The 15,678-nt window shown below is 33.7% G+C and overlaps 1 long non-coding RNA gene across 1 annotated transcript; it reads right to left on the reverse strand.

Annotated features, from left to right (window-relative positions):
• Positions 1 to 869: 869 nt before the first annotated feature.
• LOC112685342 lies at positions 870 to 12,834 on the reverse strand. The gene is made up of 3 exons (XR_003148786.1): positions 12,650 to 12,834; positions 1,055 to 1,173; positions 870 to 959 (listed from the first exon to the last, which is right to left on the reverse strand). It is a non-coding gene; the product is annotated as an uncharacterized LOC112685342 (long non-coding RNA).
• Between the last annotated feature and the right edge of the window lie 2,844 nt (positions 12,835 to 15,678).

A 15,678-nucleotide genomic window follows, 5' to 3' on the forward strand; every position in this document is an offset into this window, starting at 1 on the left:
TAAAAAATCAGTCAATTTGTATTTGATCCAAAAATTGTTTTAAATTATTACTTTTTAGTTGGAAAATTATTTATGGTGGTCACTGCTTAACCATTTTCTACTCTTCAAAAAAAAAAAAAAAAAAAAGAAGAAGAATAGTAAAAATAATCAATAAATATAAGTAAATAAAATAAAGGGAAAAAGATTTACGTAGAAAAGATTTACGTGAACAGCGACTGAATTCAGAATAATTATTTATTTCTAGATATTTTATTTTTTAAAATCATTGATAACGATTTCTTTCATTAATATTCCTGAATCTTATATATATATATTCATATAAACGACGATAAAAAAATATGAAAATAGCTATCTTGATAACTGTTGGTAAGGTATTGTCTAATATTTTTTCATTTAGGAGTATATACAACATGTCTTACAATGTCAGAAAACCTAAAAACATATATAAATATAATAATATGTAATACCGTAAAACGTATAATCTTCAACAATTGCCGTTGTAGGCACGTGCCGATAGTGTCTGCATATAAGTACGCCACTGAGTACACACTTCAAAAAATTCTGCACAAATACGGTAACATTTAATTTATCTGTTGTCATTTTTTCAACAATGTCTCATAAATGGGGAAAACTGTATTCGTGTACTGTTTAAAGCTTTCAGCCGACGCATTTAGTGGTTAAAAATAAACACAGCCCTGTTTAAGGGTTATAGAAAAACGTTCTCCAATCGCGTAGGCGTGAAACTAGTGTAAAAATAAACTTTGTCACCTCCCGGTTGACAACAAATACCAAGGGGGCCAACATTTGAAAAATAAGGATTGAAAAAAAAAAATTTAAACACGCACTCGTCAGGAGGTTACCATTTATTATTCAACTATAGTACAGTATCCGGATGGGCGACACGTCACACGTAGATTAGAGATTCTATTACTCAGAACAAGCAAGCTCTTGAGTCTCGTCTAATAATTGTTCATTGAAAAATAAATCATATTCTTTATCTCATTTTAAATACTTGTACAAAAGTAATAATACGAAATGATAAGATAATACTTACTGCTGTTGAAATTAGAGGGAATCCGTCACGGCGTGGATATTCAAAAAGTTAACTATGCGGAGCACAACCATTTTCGAAGGAATCATTTATAATGTGTGACAACTTGTTCTGTTTGTATTCTAAAATAAAATACCAACAAATTATTTTCCATTTATTTGATTATCCACGTGTATGTCTTAAAAAATCAATTTTAACACTGAATATGATTTGTTCATGATAATATAATTAATAATTAGTATTCCAAAATACTTAGGCTAGGTTCACGTGGACGCCCGTATATGTGAACCTAGCCTAACTGTAAAAAAAACTATTTTGAATCCAACCGGATATTATAATTCATAGAAATCATATCGGGGATAAGCTGATAAAATTTAGCCTTTCTTTAATTTTATCGAACTGCTGGCAAGTTTGTCTATAACATTTCAATTGGGATTTATCGAATCGTTAAAGTTTTTATTTAACGGTTTTTAAATAATAAGTGATTATAAATATTAAAATATAATAAACTTGTATCCCTTTGAAAGCCCTTCCTCGATAAAATATGAATAAATGTAAATGGGTTTCAATTAAAGTAGCTCAACCCACCATTTTAACAACTATCTATGTGAATTAAAACGTCAAAATCCATATGAATAAACATAGGTATCTGCTTAAAAAATATGCAAAAATTTTAATTTTCTAAAAATATAAACGTTATCGAAGGCGTTTAAACTCCACCAATAATATATAATAATTATAACATAATATCTATATTAGATGTAATACGTCTTAATATGTTAATGAATAAAATAGTTATACTATTATATATACTATTATTGCCTCATTAAACTTATTATAATTATAATAATAAATTATAAATTAATTCTATGAATGTTTGCAGATTGTTAAAAGGCAAAAAAGAAACAACTTTAGTCTAATAAAAAAAAAAAAATTATTAGTATAGTTTAAAATAATATTTTCACATAACTTCGTGATGGTAGTCTGGATTAAAAAAAAAATGTGAATATATATTGTATTGTATTTCAGAATGTTTTATATATTCAAAAAGTTGAAAAAGTTGATAACACGATGTAACTACTTAAAAATGTTTAATAGTTAATGAATATTAGTGAATACAATAATTGAATTATTTGTATTATTATTATATTATTATATATTTATTTTATTATTATTATTATACATATATATATATATAAATACATTAATTATTAAGCTAATAAATGTAACGAAAAAGTTAAATTTAATTTTATAAAATTGTTGTAAAAATAAATAATTGTTTAATTTTACACAAGAAAAAAAACACTTAATGAAATACGATTGGATGGTAAAATGGGGCAACAATATAATTAATTGAAACATTAATTAACGTAATTTATAGCTATAAATAACAATTGATAGACGTGTAAAATTGAATTACATATTTATGACGGTGTAAATAACATCCAAATATTGATCCATAATTATAAATTAGCCCTGCGTAATTTTTACGCTAGGTTATTGAACAAATTTACATTTGGGTAATGCACAAATAAATTATGTGTATTCCATTTTTCTTACAATAACGCAAAAGTAAAATAAACATACAATATCATCAAAATTGATTACATTTATTTTGTTTATAAATATATATACACAAGGAAAATATTTATTTAATAAATAAGTAATAAAAATTATTTACTTTCTTAACGAATCATACGTAGAAATTAATTGTTTAATATATTATACGTCTGAGAATGAAATATTTCTGTAAAAAATACATTAATCTTAAAAGTCAATATATTGTATTAAAAAAGTGGAGTATTTTGGTCTCAATTAAGTTCAGTCCGTTATAATGATAAACCCTTGAAACGAGAATTCAATCAGGGGCATATTCACATGTTTCCCGCTTGTAGGCCTATATAAAATCCTTTAAATAGCCCTCAATAACTAAAATATTAGACTAAGTTATCATTTATTTACTATAAAATATAAATTAATTAAGGAATATATTATATTTAAATAATAAAACATAATTTCTTAAGAGTTAAAATTTTTTTATTAATAACTACAGAAAACAAATAAAAGACATTCTTCAAACTTGGATATGATAATTATTAATTATATCGGTCTAAGTGGACATTTGCTAGTAGCAAAATTGTCGATTAAATCTTTAAAAATTAATTATTTTAACATGTCATTTTCTATTGATAATAATGCCAAAATATTTAATTTTTCATCAGCTGAAGTCGGTTTTAGATATTTGAATAATATATTAGTCAAATGATTAATTATACCACGTAGAGTAACTGAATTAGTCACTCAGTACTACGATAAAAAATAATGGAAATAACCATCTTGATAACTGTTGGTGGGGTAAGCTATTATCTAATATTTTTCATTTAGGAGTATATGTTACATATTTTACAATATCAGAAAACCTAAAAACATATAAAAATATAATAATATAAGATAGGGTTAAACGTATATTCTTCAAAAATTTGACGCTGTTGGCACGTGCATGTAAATGCGCCACTGGATTTAGTATCTAAGACAGAATGGCCGTACATAGTAAATATCAAATACATTGTATCAATATGCATATTTTTTGTTTAAACGTCTGAACACATAATCTTTTCGTTGATATATATATTTATCTAAAATTATGCGTTTCTTAAAAACTGCAGAAAATACACAGTACATGAATTTCCTCAAATTCAATATTAGTCCTAATTCAATAATCAATAATATATTTATCATAATATTAGTTTGAATAAAAAAGGGTTAATTCGCTGAAAGAGTTTTTGATTACAATCGTTATAATACGTAGAAATTGGATAGGTAGGGATGGAGACATTTGACAGTTACGACAATAGACATAAAAGGTCCGCAAAAGCTAAGAAGAAGAAAATATCTGTATAATTATGTGTTGTACTTCAATTCTTGATTGGAATGATTGCTGCGCATTTTTGAATAGGTAGCATAAAATTGTATAGACCGTTGTCAACCACAAGTCATGTGCACGGATATAACACTGGGATTTACGCCATTAACATTTCTATACGATCAATGCGAATATCGGTTGCCTATAGTTTGATTAAAGGTATACATGTAAAACGTAATAACCCTACGATGATTGTGTATTTTCAAATGAAAACTTATGGTAAAATATGTGCTAAAATTCCACCCACACGTTTTAAAATATTTTACTCATTCGTCAATTGCATTCACGAACGTCGTTACGAGCCGTAATAAAATAAAAAAGTAATAACGAATACACGTGCTATCGTACACCTTAACAATATTGTTATTACGGTCGAATATCACGTGAAAATCGACGTTACAACGATTTCGATCACCGTACGGCGTTGGGCCTCAAAGGGGTTGTTGGTGGGTTGTAATCGGAGTCGTAAATATAGATCACACGCGTGGCAAGGAGACTTGTCACCGAAGGCGATATAAGATATTGCCGGCGGTTGGTCTGAGGGATAGGTCGTTACGAGAAGGCCGACGTCGCCGAGATACGCTGCATCAGTGTTAGGGGATGTGGGAGAACAACTGAAATTCTTTTTGCGGTCATGTACGTATACACAACGAGAGAGAGGGAGCGAGAAGAGGGTAAGAGAAAGATAGAAAACAAAGTGAGGGTGAGAGAGTGAGAGAGAATGGGAGGAAGGGAAGGCGCGTGAGAGTCTTCGACAATTCGACCCTTCAATGACGTTAACGCGCGCTTTTATGATCGCTCTCACACGGAGCAAACACACAAGAATAGAGCGCCGCCACGACCGTCGCGATGTATAACGGCATCGCCGCGCCGCCGTTTGTTTTGAGAAAAACATAATTTTCAAAAGGTGTACGACGAGCGAGTGCGTGTGTATATCATTACTTTTTTTTTCCTTTTCTCTCGTTCGCCCGCGTCCGCGTGCGTGTGTGTCAGTTGTTGTGCATTCGTTCTCGCAATGTTATTTTCGAGTTCGGGTATCGAGCAACCGCCATCCCCACCTCCACGACAAAACTGGTTGCGCCGACGACAAGGGGGTGTATGACGACGGGCGCGCGTGTGTGAGTATGTGCGGTGTGCGCGCGTTAACGTTGTATAGAAGAGGGCACAACACGACCGGCGACCGTGAGAACATTACGCACACGCACACATTTACGCGGGCTAACACGCTAACGCACGAACGCACACGAACATGCACACCAACGACGCGAGGGTTGTATGTACGAGTCGCCCAGCGCACATGCGCGCGCGCGTGTGTGTGTGTGTGTGTGTGTGTGTGAAAACGCGGTGTTCTAAAGAAAGCGTCGTGGTCGGTGGCCGGTGGGGTAGTGGCGGTATGTGACCTTCTCACTCGGTGCGCGGCAACCGCCGTCTCACTCGCTCGCTCGCTGCTCCTCGGTCTGCGTCCCGGGCGCCCGCACGATTCACACGGGAACCTGGCCGGTCGTCGCGTGCATAGCTTTTGTGTCCAGCAGGTGGTGGCGGCGGTGGCTCCAGCGACATTCCTACCGTGTACACGTATGCACATCGTACGTCACGTCGCGTATGCGCGCACGGATATTTTTCCACAGTTATCGGACGCGCGTCGGTCGTCCCATCGTTTGGCGGTGTGTTACCCGTCCCGTCTGCCGCTGTTATGAGAAAACGGCCGCAGCCTCGTGCGGGTATCGCCGGCGTGTCCCGGGACGATATGACCCGTTCGACCGTGTTCCGCTGACGGAGACCTGGATCAGCGACTGGATGTGTATCTATGCGCATAAGACTCTAACGTCGTGTTCAACACGTCCGATAACGTCACGCTAAAGTTACACTTCCGTTTGAGTTGTACGATAGGTCTCGTGTTCTGGTCCGAGCGAAAATCCGCCGTACTCCATCGATACTGTCACTGTTCGCGCAGCACGGTGCGCGGTTCGCCACCAACACCGACGGACGTTTACGGTCGCGGTACACGCGAGTGCGTCAGGACTTACGGGTAGGTTAGGTTTCCGACGCACACGTGTTGCCGTCGTTTGATCTCAATTTAACCATCGATTTTTTTTTTTTTTTTGTACGCTCTACGGACGAGCGGCGATGTAGAGACCGAAACGTCGAAAAGTCGAAATAATTGTTAATATTTTCCACACGGGTTATCACACCATAGTTTATTGAAGCATTTCATCCAAAAGTCATAGTTACGTATATACATAGTTAATATCGGTTACACACCATAAGATTTACTACACAGTGTACAAGATATCAACTGTATGTAAATTTATAAATATGGTACTATTAAGATGTCAGTCGGGAATCCGAGGAAAATAAATACCTGTCAGACAATAAAATCCTTCCTGCTAAGGGTTACCGATGAGCAATAAATCTTTCGATTCGGTAAAATACTTGATAAAGAACGTTTTGAGTTCATACAATTGTATTTTATTATAATTTAAACCAATTAAGTTGGAAGTTTAAAGTTATAGTAACTTTTAAATTAAAAGGTGTACATAATTGTAAAAGGTAATAAAAAATGAACGAAATCATTCTCAACCAAAAAACAAAACCTAAACATTTTTTTAAAGATTTTTAACGTACATTTTTGTATTTAATCGAAAATTCTTACCTATGTAATTTTGTAAATTTGTCCACGAAAATAACATTTTAAATAATAAAAAATTAAATATTTATTTTTATAAACATTTCAAAAGTCTTTGGATGTAATGACATTGTATTTGTTGTATGCTAATATATTCATTGTTTGAAAATGGTTCATTTTATCATAGTATCATAATAATATTTTATGATTATGAAATTTCTTTAATGATAATTAGTATTCCTTTTACGTGCAACACTATAGCACAAAGTATATAAATAAATAAAAAACCTATCTATATAATTTACTTATGCTATAAACTTATATGAAACTATTTTAGTTTACCGGCTTTACCAGACCATTTGTGTGTTTATCCAAATCTTCTTTTAGACAAAAAAAGAAATGAAATATATTTATGAATAGTGTTAAATTGAAGTAATATTAATACGATGACTAAATGAGCGAAATAAAATTGTTACATTGATTGAAATATGATAAAACAGTAGTCTTTCTTAGATATATATATACATATATATGTATATATATATATATATATATATATATATCTAATATTTGAGTAAATGTGGGAATTTTAAGAAAGTGAACCTAAAACCTGGGCATAATTATTTTTATGATTTTCAAGGACCCGTAGCTCCGTTCTTTTAAACTAAATTTGGGTTTAAATCTCATTCTTGATTGCAATCAATCAGCTTAGCGGCTACAAAAACTATGGACACGACCCAAATTATGATACTTATCGATTATTTTTACATGTTAGCCACGCTTAGGGATGACAGGGGCGTCTAATTAACAAGTTAGGTCGACATTTTTCAGGTGTTTACGAATTGCAATAGAACATTTTCTATATTCAATGAAAAATGGTAAAATAATATACGAAGTTTTTTTTCATATTATACAATATTTTGTTTCATTTACACACATAGATTATCTTATGTACTCAATAATTCAACGCAACTACACAATTAATGAAAAAAATTACTACCAAAGTAAATGATAACTATGATTTTTACTGAATGTATCAATTTAAGTAATAAATCACCGAAGAAAGTTATTTACTTTTTTCTATTCATGAATCATTCACTTTGTTTATTTATTTACAGTTTAGCAGCATAAGAATGTAACGAAATGTTTGGAAATATTTTAAATAATTTGGTGATGACAATTGTTTTTTTTTGTCAATAAGTTGATATTTTTATTCATTTTGTGATAATTTTTGAGAAAATATGGTTATTAAAAGAACTAAACTCAATAAATTAAATATATTAGGATAATGTTTACTGAATGATAAAAATGTACAAGAAACTTATAATATGAATTAAATTTTAAAAATGTAGAGAAATGTAAACAATAATTATATTATAGATATTAATTCGGAGTATAAATACGAGATAAAAGATAATTAAATAATGATTTTCCAGCTGGTGAATAAATTAAATAACAAATAGGTTTCAGTTAAGTATACTCGTAAGGAAATATTTTATTTTTATAATTCAATTTCAGTTTGTTGAGTAATATAAATATACACTAGAGTCTATACGATATAATAGTGTAAAAATGATTGGGGTTTTTTTTGTTTCCAGCTATTAAATTTGAAGTAATACCGCATGGTAAACAGATAACTCTGAACTTTAAATATAAAAAGTCATTATATATATGTATATATAGAAACCTTAAAAAAAATTAATCATTCTCGATAGTAAGTACTAGACCAAACTGTCGAGTCCATAAATCAATGATTTGATAGAATTTTTATTAATATCGATCGTATTACATTGTATACACTTAGTACTATTATCAGTGATGGCGTGCCAAATCTCATAAATATTTTATACCAAATCCTTTAATGTACTTATCGAATATATATTCATAGGCTCGAGTTAACATTTTTTGATATATTTTGAATTTTGTACGAAATTTCAAAGTTCTATTTATCAACTTTGATTATAAATTAAAGAAATAATCAATAATTAAAAAAATTTCATAGTTTAGATTACAGCACTCGATTATTAGAGAGTGTAACAATAACATACAGCTATTATAAATAGATGGATCTACAGGTAAACGGTACAATTCAAATTCAACAGCAAGTTTTACATTGATATTACGGACAGTTTTCGAAATCTAGCAAAGCGAACAAAAAAGTTTAATCAAATATACTTATATATATATATATATATATATATATATATATATACGTGCTTTTGCATTGTACATAGGTGGTAATTAAATGAATTGCACCCCGTTGCGTGTAGGAAGTCTATAATATAGCATTATACCATAGTTATAAACTGTATAACTTGTAGCTTTTTTTTTTTTTTACAAATATACAGTCGCTTAGTATTAATATTTAATAATAACTTTTTTGGGGGAGATCTAGTACTTGGGAATCACACGAATGTCACTTACATTTCAGTATCGTATTCGTATACATACTAATATTTTGTCGAACAAAAGTGTCGGATAATTGTATCGTAAATAATCGAAAATACATGAACATGCATTAAAAGCACTTTGTATAAAAACACAATATTTATAGCATAAGCATGCGTATCTAGAGAATCGTGATATGCGTAAATACTGATGATCGTGTGTTTAATTGTAACGCATACCATACACACGTACCGTAATCTTAAGTATTTAAATCGATGGATATCGAAGGTATTAATCAGCTATATTTCTGTATAAAATCATAAAATGTATTTTAATTTTTTTTTTTTTTTCAATCGTTTTAAGAATACATCTCGTGCACAACGCGCACGGTTTTCCAATTAAGTATCGTTATTAAAACGTCCAGTTGTACGCGCGCGTATTCCAGAGTTCATCCCGATTATTGCTGCGCGTCCGTCGTAACGAAAATGTTAGCAAATCATTGTTATCCGTAACAAATGACAGTACGTTCACGATATTTAATATACGAACGTACACGTAGGTATATATATACTTGTAACGTAATCGCACGACGAAGTTGTCAATTGCGCACAGTTTCATATAATATAAATTTTACCAATATGATTGCATTATTTAAACGTCATATAAACTGGCATTCGTTTGACGCATACGCGTATCATTTGGTCACGCCCACTTTTCGACTGCAAATTGCGTTTTTGAATTGGCCATCTCGTACGAATCCTACGTACGGTCACGCGTATTACTTTTATACATAAATCTGCGCATAATCGTTGTCCATAAACCATGTTGCTTTTAATGTTATCGTACGGAATTCAAAACGTTTATCTATATTTAAATACACGTATAATATATCACATCAAACGCGTGTACAATAATTATCTACACGCACATATGGGCTTACTGCAGTACAAAGTGTAAGTCAATATAAATATGCGTCTGCGTCTAAGAAAATCCACGAGGGGGCAGATTAAAATGTGATTATATTTGAAACACTGTGATCGCGTGTTAAGAGTAAAAAGTTGGTAAGAAAAAAACGACCGCGGTATAGCTTCGACAACCGTGAAAATATGATTCTAACGGAACTCGCGTATGATTTATACAGAACAATATTTTTCTACTCGAAATCGTATACTAATAAGATATATTATAATTTATTATTGTAATTTTAATTGTATAACTATTGCTCTGTGATCTAAATGAACGCAGAGAGATACTTAGAACTATCGGAGCAAGACGGCGGAACATTGTTGGTTACGTATCGAGGCACGAAAACGAACTAGTTTACATAGAACAATATAAGGGAAAATTAAAGGTAAGAGTAAACCGAGGACGTCCAAGGACTTTATTTGTCGGGCAAATTATCTCCGATGGTGCGCTGTAGAGCAACATGGAACTAAAGAGGTTTGCTGGAAACAGGGAAACGCGAGTAGCGCGTGTCCGACTGCGAAACCAATCAAAGGGTTGAATACAAGACGGGAGAGATATTATTATGCCAACGAACTCAACAGTGTATAATATACAATAATAAAACATAAACACGAGGAAAAATCCCACAAATTATAATTATAAGTTCCAGATCATTGTACGTATTGTTTTCGTCCATCGTCCATCGAGTACGGAATCAATAAAGTAATACGCCGATATAGGATTGGTTGGGAAAGTCGTTTTACTTTTCGAAACCCACATTTTTGTTATTTCTACGTCAACGGGGACTTATTAAAATCTCGATAATTGTTGATCAAGCAGCGATGAAATTTGCCATTTGCACCCCCGTCGATCGCTGCCACAGCTGAAGCTAAACGCGACGGGGCAGCATGGAGACGATCTTCGAAAACTTTTACTGCCACGTGATTTTAAACGCTGCTCGTTTCAACCCTCCCCCCTGTTGTTTTCCTGGAACTGTACTCAAACCGTTTTCGGGCATTCATACACTAACGTATATACCTATTTATGCGCAACATGACTTAAAATCGTGTGTACTAATCGCGCACTTAGACTAAAGTACCTGAGCAAAAAGTATAGTGTAAGCACTATGGAGTTTGAAATTGTCTAATAAAATTTCGTTCGGTGTAAGAGTCACACAATATCGGTTACTCGTACATGAACGAATACCGTAGAATTGCGGATTAATGCACTGAAAAACGTGTGCATCGTGCTTACAACAAATTTAAATCTGTTTTCATAAGATCAACACAATATATAGTTCATCATCTTCAACCGCAGAAATTACCAGTAAACGGAAAAAAAATCACCGTTAATAAAATAATGTACGACATGGTATAATATAAATTGAAATATTGAACATTTCTACATAATACATTTATACCATGGGTTGAGTTATGTTTTTAAGTTTTTTTTGTAATGAATGAATATATGTATAAATATTATGGGGGAAAAAAATACGCGAACAATTTACAAGGGGAGTATTGCGCGTTGATTTATTATTGACAAATATAGGGCATTATATAAGAATGAAATTTGATTAAATTTGGAGTAAGTATATTTTTTTCTACTATTTTTTTCTTTTTTCTATAACTAGTAAAAATATAACTGCGTACCGGTATTTCTGTCACATTTTTTCCGGGGATTTTTTTCGTGGGATTTTCTTTCGATGATTATATGGCTTTCATTATATGAACTATCTATGCGTCACGGGCTGCAGTTTACCACAACTTTGAATTTGGCGTGCAGTACGAAGAACAAATATTAGGGCTTGCAACGCATCTGCAGAACCGCGGGCAGTTAGGTACATCGGGACGTATAATCGTATTGTGTTCTATATATTACCGACGGAAACGGTGACGGGCGCGGGCGAAGTGCGTATTGTTCGTCGTAAAACGTGCGGGAGAAGCTAAAAAAGCGAATTTCGCGGAATTCCGAATCGTCCCGGACGGGGCAGAGGAGAAAAAAAATTGTATTTCATTTGCGGCGGCGGCGGCAACGTGGATTTCGCGAAAGACGTCCATTTTGTTACAGTCGCCCGTAGTCGGTGACGTCACGGCGCGCGTTCACCAACCTACACAGGGCCCCAACGTTGGCCGCGCCACCGCTATCTTGGCGACGGCCGTGCACACATAATAATATAAATATATATATATATATATATATATACCACCTATATATGTATACGTATAAATATGTATATGTGTATATAATGTGTTACATACGTATACGGCGAGCGATCAGTGCTGCCTCGTTTCGCACGTTATTATTGCGCGCACACGCGTTTAGAAATTACAGAAATTACACGGGGACGGTGGTGGTGGAGGGGGGGGGGGGAAGAACCGCACGAATAAAATTCACGAAAAACAGGATATTATTATTGCATGATATATATTATATATATATATATATATATATGTGTGTGTACCGTGGCGATCACACGACGCAGTTATTGACGTATACGGCGTACGGGTACGCAGTGGGTACTATTGTACCGCTGGTTTACGTCAACTGCAGGGATGAAAGGATTAGAAAAATAGAATAAAAAATGTATGTTCACCGGACCGAATATTAGGACACGCAAAAACCTTAACGTGAAGAAAAAAAACTACCAACGTTCGGCGAGGAGGGCGAACCGAAGGAATAAATATAGGACGAAACTATATAAGTATATACGTACAAACATTATAATCGTCCTCGTGGTATATAGTCGTCCGTCGTCATCGCCACCACACACACACATACACACACACACACACGAACAAACACACTCGTACACAAACGCCAGACACGAAAACGATGCCATTAACTGTACGGTATATGGACGGAAATTATCGGTCGGTATGCGACTCGTCTCGAAAGACGACCGACGCCGCGGCAAAATTATAAGTTCACCTATACAGAGCCCCCGGGCCCGCCGGACTCCTAAATCGTGCCCCTGGAGTCGTGAACCTCGTGCCAGCCGTTCGCGAAAAAAAAAAATGTTATAATGAACAAAAAAAATTCACCGAAAATATAATATACGAGTGTTCCAAAAACTATATATATATATACGTATACGAGTATACGTTTACAATATACGTAAAAGTGTATAAAGACGAAGATATGATAAATTATATTTTACGCGCATGGTAATTCTTGTTTTTGCACTCGTTTGTTAAATACAATGAGAATTATGCATTATCTTTCGAATACTGCAATTTATTACTGTTGTAGAATACGAAAATTGTTTTCATGCCTTTTCAGTATTTTTAGAAATTATACACATTGATAAATAATATATGGTATCGTTTTAACCGCGTTATAAATTATATAATTTACAATATGTATTTAACGTGTTATAATTTTGAAATTATATATATATATTCGTAAACTTGGCCCACACCCTTATACGGTATAATGTTCGAATCAATACCAGTGTAGCAAATTATTTGTGTACAATACTCTTTACGTAGAATCTTAAGACAAATGTCTACAGTAATTAGATTCCTAAAATTATTGTTATTGAAAGAGAATACTTATGAAAAAAAAATAAAAAAAAATGACTCAGATGACTAACATGTACGATTGTCGATTATATATAAGTGTTGTATAAGAAATTAATACGAACTAATATTATATATAAAATTATTGAACTTGTAGTATATGTATTAGTTGCTTCCTTTGAAAAACAAAAACAAATTTATTTTTAATAATACCGTATGCAAACTGGTAAAAATAATGGAAACGTTTAATACGACTAAATTATAATACGTAACAAGGCAATTTCAATGGATTGCTAGTAAGGCTAGACAACAATCGACTTTAAATATATACTAAATATTTCTGCCATGTAGTTGTCCTTCCTATTATTAGGATTGTCTACATAACTTCTCCATAATTATAGAGGTTACCGAACAAATATAATGTTTGTGAACCCTAGAACAACAGATTTTTCTTTTTTTTTTTCCGTGCCGTACGTCATATGTGTTCTGTCTCAGATTTCGGTGTTACGTCTATTCTAATATTATTGTTGCGAGATTTGCGTACAAAATAAATTAGGGCCGATGTATTTATAGTAACGAAATATAGTCAGAAGCGATGATATTGTACAGCCGTATATTTATGTGCGGGACAATCGGAGCTATCTACAAAAGAAAGCACTTACAGCCTAGATTAAAACCGCATGATGAAAACGTATCGATGAAGGAGAACTGCTAGATATAAGTTTTTTTTTTTATTAGTTCTAACTGTGTTTTATATCAACGCGACGATTACACAGGTACGCGATTCGTGTACAGCTCTATATATGCACACGTATAGCAAATATTTGTTAAACACGGCTTATCCGAGGGATCATGTTTTACGGATTATTTTTTGGGGACCTAAATTCCGAGGATATTATTATTATCATTATTCAAGGGGTTATTATTCAGTGGTAATTTTCATGTGCATCATGCGCGTTGTTATATGCATAGATATGTACCTATACACAATAGAGAACGCTGTTAGGTTTCGAACGCTGAGACGGACGGCGTGTGACGCAAAAAAAAAAAATAAAATAAAAAAAGAAACAGTGTGAATATTTTATATTTTATATTTATACACACACACATATATATATATATATATATATATATAATGTGAGTGTGTGTGTGTGCGCGCGTCTACAATAGGAAAAAAAGCGATTTGGCAGTGTGCACGGACCAACCACAATGTATTAACAATAAATACATTGTAAATTGTGCGAACGGCGTATTTTTCAAGGTTCCCAGGGAAAACGGTACAACGCCAGCACGGCCGCATGAAGAGGTCTACCGGTGCTGCCATCTGCTGACGGTAATCGAACGAGTTAGAGTGCACCGTCGCACTAGCGTGTACGCGCAAACGTTTATACGATAGGGACGGGGCCGCGAGGGTACGGTAAATAATTGTAACAATTTATAATAATAATGCTCTCCAAACAGACTTACACATCACACACACGCACGCGCTCCTAGATTATGTGTAGCAATTAAATGATGTATTGTAATGCAGCAGCTGCGAAACATCAAAGTGAATCCTGACGGATTTGTAAAGAAGATTTAACTCAAATGATCCTGCAAGAGTAAGAGGACAGAATTATACCAAAAATATGCAAAAGGATATATATTATTGTTTTGGAAATCAACGGACCAATAAAATATTAAAACGGTAGACGTACAAAAAACGAGTATCGGCGGTTGTTGCCGTTTACAAAACATTAATTTGTTCGTTTTCACGCCCTCTCAGAGTTCCTGCAGGCACCACTCATCATTTTTTCTGCATTTGTTACGGTCCTGTGCTCACACACACGAACCGGAAATACTGTTGACCTACGCTCGTTTGCCGGGACAGACGAAAGGACACAGGACTCGGGGTTTTCGATGAGCACGCGCGCGTTTCACCGTCTCCAGAAACCAATACGCTACGAACGCACGTGTTCGCTCCGACACGCGGCAACCTGTCACAGGGTGTAAATTCGTTGATATAAATGAATAAACGCTAATGCCGGCCGGTTACAATGTAACGACATATATACGGTTAGGATGGTAAGGCATTATAAACGTTTCGGTGAACTGTATACGACTTGGAGACATTCGTCTCAGGCGAATCGGAGTGGTCGTGGCCGGTCGTGCGTGGGGTTGACAGCAGAGGTAGACGATAAGTATAGTTAAAAATATGACGAATAAATTATTTTTAACCACAACA

Source organism: Sipha flava, unplaced genomic scaffold (genome assembly GCF_003268045.1).
Source record: "Sipha flava isolate LNK unplaced genomic scaffold, YSA_version1 273_pilon_pilon, whole genome shotgun sequence".
In the NCBI taxonomy this organism is placed as follows: Eukaryota; Metazoa; Arthropoda; class Insecta; order Hemiptera; family Aphididae; genus Sipha; species Sipha flava.